The following is a 10256-nucleotide window of genomic DNA, read 5'->3' as shown; positions in this document are numbered from 1 at the left end:
TCTCTGGATTAAATAAGCTGGTTGCCTACAGAGATTTTATCAAAATAATTGTATTTGCATGGTAGAGAGCCTTAAAATAACTATTTTGATTCTCAACTAACGAAATCTCAGTAAGTTTGACAAGTATTTGGAGAGGGTTTTGAAGAAGATTCAGATGTCTTCATGTAGGAGCTCATATGATGGATTTTTTTTTTTTTTTTCTGAAAGAACGAAACCCTCAAGATCACTTCACTAATACAATGGCAGGCAAGACTGTGAAGGCTGACCAGAAAGTGAAGTCAAACAGGAGCAGAACGAGAACTTAGTTCTCCTGACCTTTACTCTGATACTTTTCACTACATTGTTGTTCTCACTAATCACTATTTATTTATTTATTTATTTATTTTGGTCTTTTTGCTATTTCTTTGGGCCGCTCCCGCGGCATATGGAGGTTCCCAGGCTAGGGGTCGAATCGGAGCTGTAGCCACCTGCCTACGCCAGAGCCACAGCAACGCAGGATCCGAGCCGCGTCTGCAACCTACACCACAGCTCACGGCAACGCCGGATCGTTAACCCACTGAGCAGGGGCAGGGACCGAACCCGCAACCTCATGGTTCCTAGTCAGATTTGTTAACCACTGCGCCACGACGGGAACTCCACTAATCACTATTTAGAAGCAAATCTGGTTTTAAAAAGAGCAAGCAAGCAGGAAGTTAGTCAATGACCATATAACATATTTCATAGTGAACTTAGAATAGCACCATGGACCAGTTCCATTCATGATGCCCCTAAGGAAAATTAAAATAACCATCTTGGATTCCTTGGGTTACCTTGGAGCACTGTAGTGTTACTGCCAAGCAGTAGATGGCACTGTTAATATACATTGATTTCATTATAAAATCTGGAAAAGGGAAGTAGTATTCCAGAGATTTACTATGTGGTTGTTCCAACTAAAGTTAGTGATACTTCATTTTATTTGGTAAAGTCCCAACAACTCCACAGTCTCTACAATGTTTATTTTATCCTCCGCTGACATGCTCTAGCTGTGGAGGTTCTGATGGGGCTTTTTGGTTTGTTTGTTTTGGGAGTTTTAGGGTTTCTTTGGCACCACAAATAATGCAATTTGTAAACTTTGCTCCAAGAGTTTGGTAGTCCATTTGACATTGGAAAGGCATTTATTATTTACCTTAAACTTGATACTGGTAACTTAGGAATATGTATGATCTCTCTAATAACCTTTATTTATTTCTTAGCTAAAGAAATATACTTTGGAGCATTTCATACCTTTGACCTGTTTATATGATATTTCCATTAAAATTAATTTATTAAATTTTTCTGGTATTCTCTTTGGTCTGAATATTTGATTTTTAGTTTAAGATAAATAAATAGTTGGTAGTTTTCATCTAGATAAAAATATCATGAAGATATAAATGTTTTATATTTCATGATACCATTTTTCAGGTTTTTTTTAAATGAGTGGGTAAGATAATTTATAAATCACACATAAGAAACCTCAAAAAAATCTGGAAATAGCATCATCTCCATAATCCTTGATGAATTCAGGCCTTGATTATTTGCATTGAATGCAAACTTTACTGGCTCATCATAACACCTTTTAAACACCTCACTTAAATTATGCAGATAGAAATTATATTCTGCCCCTTTATTTTAAAAAGGCTTAAAGAAATAATTAAAACTATGTTTAACCAAATGCTTCAGATGAGAAAAATCATAAATAATGAAATGGAATTCATCTTTGCCTCTTTACAAAAATAAAATGTTTTGGTTTTCCATCTCAGGGCAAGAGGAGTTTACACCTTGTAGAGCCATGACATCACATGAAATGTTGACATCTGTTATCAACCTAATTAACTATTTGCTGTTCAAATTGTGGTGAAAGTACATTGAGACCTCTTTTGTACTCTTATCACTTGTTTAATACCAAATTGCCTGGCATCTGTGTATCAAGGCTTTGATCTAATACTCTATCAGTTGTTGGCTCAGGCACAAGAGACTACAAAGTACACAAAGCTGTCGCTGCAGACTCCAGGGAAAAAAGGGGCTGTGGATATACAGCTCTGATTAGCTAAGTCAGTCAATATTTGCATGATGCAATGATAATGCCTTCTTTATGTTAGATTGTTATTTCACTGAAGCAAGTAGGAAACTTCCTTTTTAAGAACTTAGGGTTTTTTTTTTTTTAGAAATTCTCCACTCCCTCCTTCAGGTACATATATGGCATATTTTCTTTCATCTCTCTACATTTTCCTTCCTGCCTTCAACATTTGACCATATGCAAATGCAACATGAGACATGTTCTTGAGAAGTCCACGTTATTTTTCAAGATTTATGTGTAAAGGAATTTTGATGAAGTTGGGATTTTGCCTGCAATATATCAAAATCTTAGAATCAGATTTTTTATACCTTAAATACAGAAGCTGCTTATTGTATTCCTATTTTCTATTCTCTAATCTTCAGTAAGTTGACTTGTAAACTCAAAACATTGATGTCTTAATTCTACTTTCTAGTATAGACCTCAAACTCATACATCTTTAAACATTACACAGTGGATATGAAAAATCACATAATATTAATATTTGGATGAAGGCAAGAGACTCCTAGGTTGAGCTCCCAGCAAAGCTGAAAATTACCCTATCATTTCCTTTGTTTTACAGTATTTTAGTATTCTTGGCCTTTGCAGTGAGGATTTGATCTAAGTTTCTGTTTATACTCAGCAAATTTTTCCAATCACATTCTATTATTTGAGATGTTCTTTCTCTTTGCGTCTCTTTTCCCACTGATTTTTCTTTTTAACATATGAAAGGGAGTCAATGGTGATAAAACAACTAAACTGGAATTCCCTTTAAAGTTGTTCAATTAACAGTTATGAAGTAACCTGATGGGCCAAGCACTGTGCTATTTGCTGGAAGAGACAAAAACAAGACACTGTCTCTGCTCTTAAAGAATGTGCAGTCCAGAACATGAGTTGACCCATAACCTTGAGTAAGTAGCATGAAGGCATATAGGGATAATGGTAAATTTCTGTATAATGTATATGTAATGTACTATGGGCATTGAGGAAGAAGCAGTCAATTCTTCCTGGGCTGAATGGTCTGATGGGCTTGGCGGCAAAGAAAGCACAAGAAAGGCTTTATGAAGAAGAGCGTCCATGAATCACTTTGCTCTAACCTGAAAAATAACACAACATTGTAAATCAACTAAACTCCAATATAAAATTTTAAAAAATTTAAACTAACAAAACAAAACAACAAAAAAGAAGAGCACCCAGGCAAGGCAATTTGAGCAGAGGTAGAGAAGTAGAACAATAGGACATTAGAGACAACTTAAATATTAACATTTTATCATGAGTTGGAGTTGGGATGTAAGAAGGAAAGAAAATTGATATACAAGAGGCTGCATAAGTCACTAGGAGCCAGATTATAGAAGGCCTTGCAAATGAATTGTGTTTTATCTTAAGATGTTATTAGAACATCTATATAGCAGGGCCACAAATTGAACTTATACTTTGGAAAGACGTTATAGCAGCAAGATGGAGGATAGATCAGGAGGGTGAAGCTACAAGCAGAAAGAATAACTAGACTAAGCTAATTGTTCTGAACATTCCTGGGGCCTGAGAGCCCCATTTGGAATCATATATACCTACACTTACATACATTTTATATATAACATCAGTGGCTCACAGATCTCTTAAATCCATCCATAGTTTCATGTGAGTCCATGAATTCCATGTTAAGAACTTGAGTTCCCGTTGTGGCGCAACAGAACAAATCTGAGTAGAATCCATGAGGATGTGGGTTTGATCCCTGGCCTCGTTCAGTGGGTTGGGGATCCAGCATTGCTGTGAGCTGTGGTGTAGGTTGCAGACGTGGCTCAGAACCTGCTGTGGCTGTGGCTGTGGCATAGGCTGGCAGCTATAGCTCCAATTCAACCCCTAGCCTGGGAACTTCCATATGCTGTGGGTGTGGCCCTAAAAAGCAAAAGGAAAAAAAAAAGAACTTCTTAAATAGATAATAAAGGAATACGCTAACGTAGTAGCAATGAAGATCAAGAGAAACAGGTAGATAGGAGAGGTTTAACTACACATTTATAGCACTTTTTTGACAGACTGAATTTGAGAGTAAAGGATAGCGAAGTATCTCAGAAGCTGCACAGGATTCTAGCTATGGTGACTGAATGGATAGTAGAGAAGGAGATATGAGAAAGCAGATATAATAAGACTCCAGAGTTTAGTAATAGAGGTTAGACTAAAGATTGATTATTTTAGAATCTCAAATCTGTAAATAGAAATTCAACCATAGGTTGAACTCAGCCAAGGAGATCAGTAAGGAAGAGAAGGCCAGGCAACAGTCCTTGGGGAACACTGACTTTGAAGGATCAATCAAAGAAAGAAGGGTGACAAAGGAGATTGAGAGGTAGAGGGAAAAGCAGGAATGAAGAGTCTTAGAAGCCAACGGAAGAAATAGTATGAAGGAAAGAATGGGCCACAGCATGAACTATTTCAAAGACAAATATGACAAGTATTTAAAAGACATTATTGTAGATGCGAATTAGTTGCTTATGATTCCTGCCAGAAGAGTTCCAATGGAATTGGAGGTAAGTGAAAGTAATAATTCACACGACTGAAAGTCAGAGTGAAGGGGAGATGAAAAAGTGGCTGTAGACTAGTCCTCCAAGTCACTGACTGTGATGGTAAGATGAGTGACAGAGACTTTATAATATTGCTGGGTCAAAACATGTCTATTTTCAGTATGGAGAGACATAGCTGATTGCCTCCCTGCCAAAAGGTTTTATCATTCACCGCTACAGTTGTAAATGAGAGCAAAGCAATTTTCTATCCCTTCCCAACTGTATCTTAACGTGCTTTCTTTTGCTCATCTGGTGGCAAAAACTAACTTTTAATTTGCAATTTCCTATTTATTAATGAGGCTAAACATCTTCTAATATATAGAAACTGTTTGTATTTCTGCATTCTTATTTTGCTTGTTCATAATCTTTGTCCATTCTCCTATAGAGTTGTCACTTCATTAATTTGTAAAAATTCTTTAAAATTATTGATATTGATCCTTTTTCTGCTGTATTTGTTGAAAACACTTTCTTCCTGGCTGTGGTTTGTGTTTTAACTTTGCTTATGGTGCTTTTATGACAATCACATATGTCAGTCTTTACCTTTATAGAATTTAGAAATAATTCTCATCTGCTTTTTTTCCAGTATTTTAAGGATTCTGTTTATTACAAATGGATCTTTTTTTCCATCTGCAATTTATTTATATTTGTGATATCACATAGTGCACAAACGTTATTCTTGTAATGTGGATACTTTACTTTCCAGTATCAGTAGTAAATATTTTTTTCTTTTCCTGCTGGTTTGAAATGCCACCTTTATTATGTACTAGATTACGTATATACAAGAATCTGCAGATTTTCTGTTTGCTTCATTAGTATATTTGCCTAGTCCTGCACTAGGTTTTTTACTTTTAAATAATAAAACTTCATAGTATTCTAGATATCTGATAGACTAATATTCTCCATTTTTCCTCTTTTTTCAAAAAATTTGAAGGTCTGTCTTTGCTCACTTTCCTCCTCACATGAATTTTAGAATCAGGTGGTCAAGTTCCACTAAAGATCCTATTAGAATTTGAACTGATATTACATTAGCTCATAGATTAAAATCTTTAGCGTAGGAAATCTTCCCAATCAGAAATTGGTCCCTCCATTTTCTTGAAGCCTTTTAAAAAATAATTTTCTTCATATGAGTCTTGGAAATTTCTTGTACTTATTTCATATGTTAACAGTTTTTGCTTTTGCTGTGTATGAAATTCTTTTTTCCAGCCTTTTAAAAAATAATTTTCTTCATATGATTCTTGGAAATTTTTTGCACTTATTTCTAATGTTACAGTTTTGCTTTTCCTGTGTATAAAATTCTTTTTCCGTTGCACCGATTGTTATGAATGTACCAGTTAGGAATGTGTTTGGCCACAAACCACAGAAAACCCAACCGTTGCTTAAAGAAACAGGAGTTTATTTTACTCACATAACACAAGAGCTTAAGGTAAACAGTTAAGGAGTCTTGGTGTAGCAGCTTGAGAAGGGCAGGGGATGTGTCTTTTGCATCTTGTGCCCTGGTCTTCAAAAGATGCCCACGGCAGCACTAGCCCCCTGTCAGCATTTTGACAAGAAGGAGAAGAGAGGGGAGAGGAGTGCCTAAACCCCTCTAGAGACCAAGCCTGCTTCTCACTAGCTGCAACCTTTGTCACTCCATCATCTCCCGGTGGCAAGGAAGGAGCAGTGGTGGAGGGGGATAAGAATGAGAGTCAGGTCAGCCAGATGAGTCTGTTTCCTCCCCTGGTTTGTAGTACAACTGTTGGTTTGTGTGTGTTGATCTCATATCAGCTGCCATACTAAACATTCTTATTAATTTTAGGAACATTTTGATTGACTCCCTTGCATGGTCCAGAGAAATGACAGTCTGTCTCTTTGGTTCAGGAGCTGTACCTCATTTTATTTATTTTATTATATATTTTATTTTTTATTTTCTGTGGCATATGGAAGTTTCCAGGCTAGGGGGTGAATTGGAGCTGCAGCTGCAAGTCTACATTACAGCCATAGCAATGACAGATTGGAGCTGAGTCTGTGACCTACATTGCAGCTCATGGCAATGACAGATACTTAACCCGCCGATCAAGGCCAGGGATTGAAACTGCATCCTCATGGATACTAGCTGGGTTCCTTACCACTGAGCCATAACAGGAACTCCAAAGATGTGGACACTTTTTTTCTTTTTTTGGCCACCCCAAGGCATATGGAGTTCCCAGGCCAGGGATCAGATCTGAGCTATAGTCACCACCTAAGCCACAACTTCAGCAACACTGGATCCTTAAGCCACAGTACCAGGTCTGGGATCCAACCTACTTTCCAGCACTCCCAAGACATTATAGATCCCATTGCACCACAGCAGGAACTCCTCATTTTAAAAGGTATTTTTTGGGAGTTCCCATTGTGGTGCAACAGAAATGAATCCAACTAGGAAGCATGAGGTTGCGGGTTCGATCCCTGACCTTGCTCAGTGGGTTAAGGATCTGGCATTGCCATAAGCTGTGGTGTAGGTCGCAGACAAGGCTCGAATCTAGCGTTGTTGTGGCTGTGGCATAGGCTGGCGGCTACAGTTCCGATTAGACCCCAACCCGGGAACCTCCATGTGCCACGGGTGTGGCCCTAAAAAGACATAAAAATAAAATAAAAAGTATTTTTCTTTGTGGTCTAATTGCACTGGGTGGCATCCTGTTTTTGTCTTATGGATGCAGTCGCCTTTTAGATCTTTTCGAAGATGTTCATCGGAATAATTTGTTTTGTTTTCTTTCCGTCCCTTAATAATCTTGAATCCTCGAGGAAGTTCTTCATTGTTGTTTTGTTGTTAAAGGCTGTTAGTTTTCCCTCAGTATTTAGTAAACCTCAGTTGTTTATTTAACATGAATAGTCATGGAAAGACTAGGTTCATTAATAGAGGCGGCTAATACAGGTCTCCTCTTGATGCAGTATTTACCTGTTTCCTCTGCCCGAGGGGGCTGACCGGGACTGGTTGGCTTCCTTGAGATGCACAGGCAGGTAGCACATTTGCTTCCTGGGCAGAGGTCTTTCCCTATCACATCTTCCCTTTCTTCGTCTGTTCTAAAGGTCTGAAGTTACTCATACTCTACCTTCCTCCCTTTTAAAAGCTTTGTACGCACACAGGAAGCCCACGGGCAGGATATTTCTTAAGAGAGGTGTTCTGAGAGTTTAGCCAGGAGTTAAAAGCAGCTCCTGCCAGTAGCTCTGCATAAACCAAGAGAAAAGGGACACCTGCCAGCCTCTGCTGTTCCAAGGGGAGTTCTTTAGGGAACCCTCAAGTCCTCTCCAGAGCCTCCTCTTAAGACTGAGACTTCTCTGAATTTGTACTTCTCTCCTACTCCTGGTCTGGGCTGTTTCTTTCCCTCACATCCTGTTCTCAGTCAACACCACTCATTCCCTTTCTATCTTCTAGGATTCTTTAGACTTTCTTGTCAGCAGACAAAATTTCCTTTTATTTTTTAGTATGCAAATGAATTTATTTTGCTTAAACTGTCTGTCTTTTTAGAAACTTCAGGGGTGGTGGGGGGTGTAGATGCATGTGTTTGGGCTGCCATCTTGATTCACAGTTCCCCCCAGGGTGATCCTAACAAAATCATTTACATGTGGCCACTTCACAAGGCAAACAAAACACAGCTGGGTGGTGATTAATTGTTAAGTAACCATTCTGTACTCTGTAAATCTTTCAATAATAAAAACACTGTCAGTTTGATGTATAATGATGCATTTTTAAGCCTCATTTTGAAGAAATGAATGTTGATACTTTAAAGTACTGATTGACTGTTTCTCAAAGTGTTCCCTTCCCACCACCCTGCTAAATTGATGTTTGTCTGCATTTTGTGTACTTGTCTCACTCACCTTGGAGACAATTTCTTTAAAAAAATTTTTTGTAGCTAGATCTTTTCTGACAATACAAAATTTCCTGAATGGGATGCTTAGATAATATTGATGCCTAGGAATTATCAAAAGAAGTTCAAATTCTGTAGTTTGTTGTTATTCCTTCTTTTCTTTTGCCTGAGGGTCGAAGAATCTTTTCTGTTTTCTTCCGAAATGAAATGTTCCATTAAAGGGAGCTACTGTATTACCATAACAATATATTTTGTGTTCAGCTCACTTCCAGGGGTGACTTGCCTATCCAGCAGGAAAGCCCTGAAAGTTCATCTGATGACTAGACTGATAAAGTTCAGTGCAAAAGGAGGACTAACTTCCTTGCTAACCATGGAGTGTAGGATCAAGTCATTGTCACTATAAACCCATGACACTCTCTATAGTTATATGTGAAAATAAAAAGGAATAAAACATGCTTGTTTCAGTGGTGGGCTCTGTTTTCCCATCCTCAAAAACTTTATAGTATTAAAATGTTCCAAAAATTGTGCCACGTGAAACAAGCATCCAAAAACAAGACACCATGCCCTGAAATAGTAAAGTTAAATGGCATCTATAATTCAAAGCTTTTCTAATACAGTATTGCCCAAGATTCCACAAATGAGAACACCTTCTTAATTCTCTCTACTTATTTTATCTACTTATTTTATTTGGAAGGGACAGTAGTATTACACCCGTTGGTATAGATGAGCCTGAGTGAATAATCATGCTAGAAATTATTGAATAGCTCAGTACAGTAGACTTAAAAATAATAGCAAGTATCCCTTATCTGTTAGTTCTAGAACTTATTAGTTTACTATTACCAACTTGGAAATATATTTCTAGCACTTCGTTCAGAGAAAGGGATGTTATTAAATACATGACTGTAACTTAGTCTGCGTTGGCCTAGTTTGTAAGCCGGAGTTTGGAGGGAGAATACATTGAATTTTTTTGCTAAATGGGGTTTTAGGATTACTTTAGAGGAAATGATAATTCCACATATGGCTTTCATTCTGGTTAGTTTTCGATTATGGATTCTACGCTTGTTAGTAAGTGTTCCGCCTTCTTAGAACTGGGCATCTCAATGGCCAAGAGAGAATGTAAGAGTCTTTGGACAAACAGTCTTGTTGGACCAGAAATGTTGTCAGTATTTCCTCAAAAAAGCGATCTGAATGTTTGTCTTTATTCTAATTTAAATCACACGGTGATTTACTAAGGCTTTAAAAATGCAATTTAATCCTGTTCAGTTGTCAAAGAGGGGTGAACATACAATGAAATGAATTAACTAGGCCAATCATAATCAAACACTGAAGAAAACCAAGCAGACTCCATATGCCAAGGGTTTTGCAAACAGATCTCATCCTGCCTGGGAAGACTTGACTGTGTGACTGTGTGTGTGTGTGTGTGTGTGAGTTAACTGGGGGAGGTAAGACATCCTTAAGGAAGGAGCATTACTCCTTTCAGGAGATCTGTTCATGTGACTTTCAACAAAGCATCACTAAAGCCGTCAGTGTATTACCTGAGAAGCTAAATTCTTCTGGGATCTGAGGACAGAATTTGAAGCCACAATGAAGGCAGCCTCTTCTCATCTTACTTGACTAAAGGTGACACTCTTATTCTCTCTGAGGATAATTTGTTCATTTGCAAAAATAGCATTGTATCTGGAACAATCACTGAATATTCCCTAAACTCAAGCTGAGAAGTATTGCTGTGAAGGGGGGCAGCAGGATAGCATTAAGAAGAGAGGATCCAGGCTAAGACATTGTAGCCCTCCCTATAGGCTGGCTTTT

Source organism: Sus scrofa, chromosome 7 (assembly GCF_000003025.6).
Source record: "Sus scrofa isolate TJ Tabasco breed Duroc chromosome 7, Sscrofa11.1, whole genome shotgun sequence".
Lineage (NCBI taxonomy): Eukaryota > Metazoa > Chordata > Mammalia > Artiodactyla > Suidae > Sus > Sus scrofa.
The sequence above is the reverse complement of the archived record's forward strand: the minus strand, read 5'-3'. Positions refer to the sequence as shown.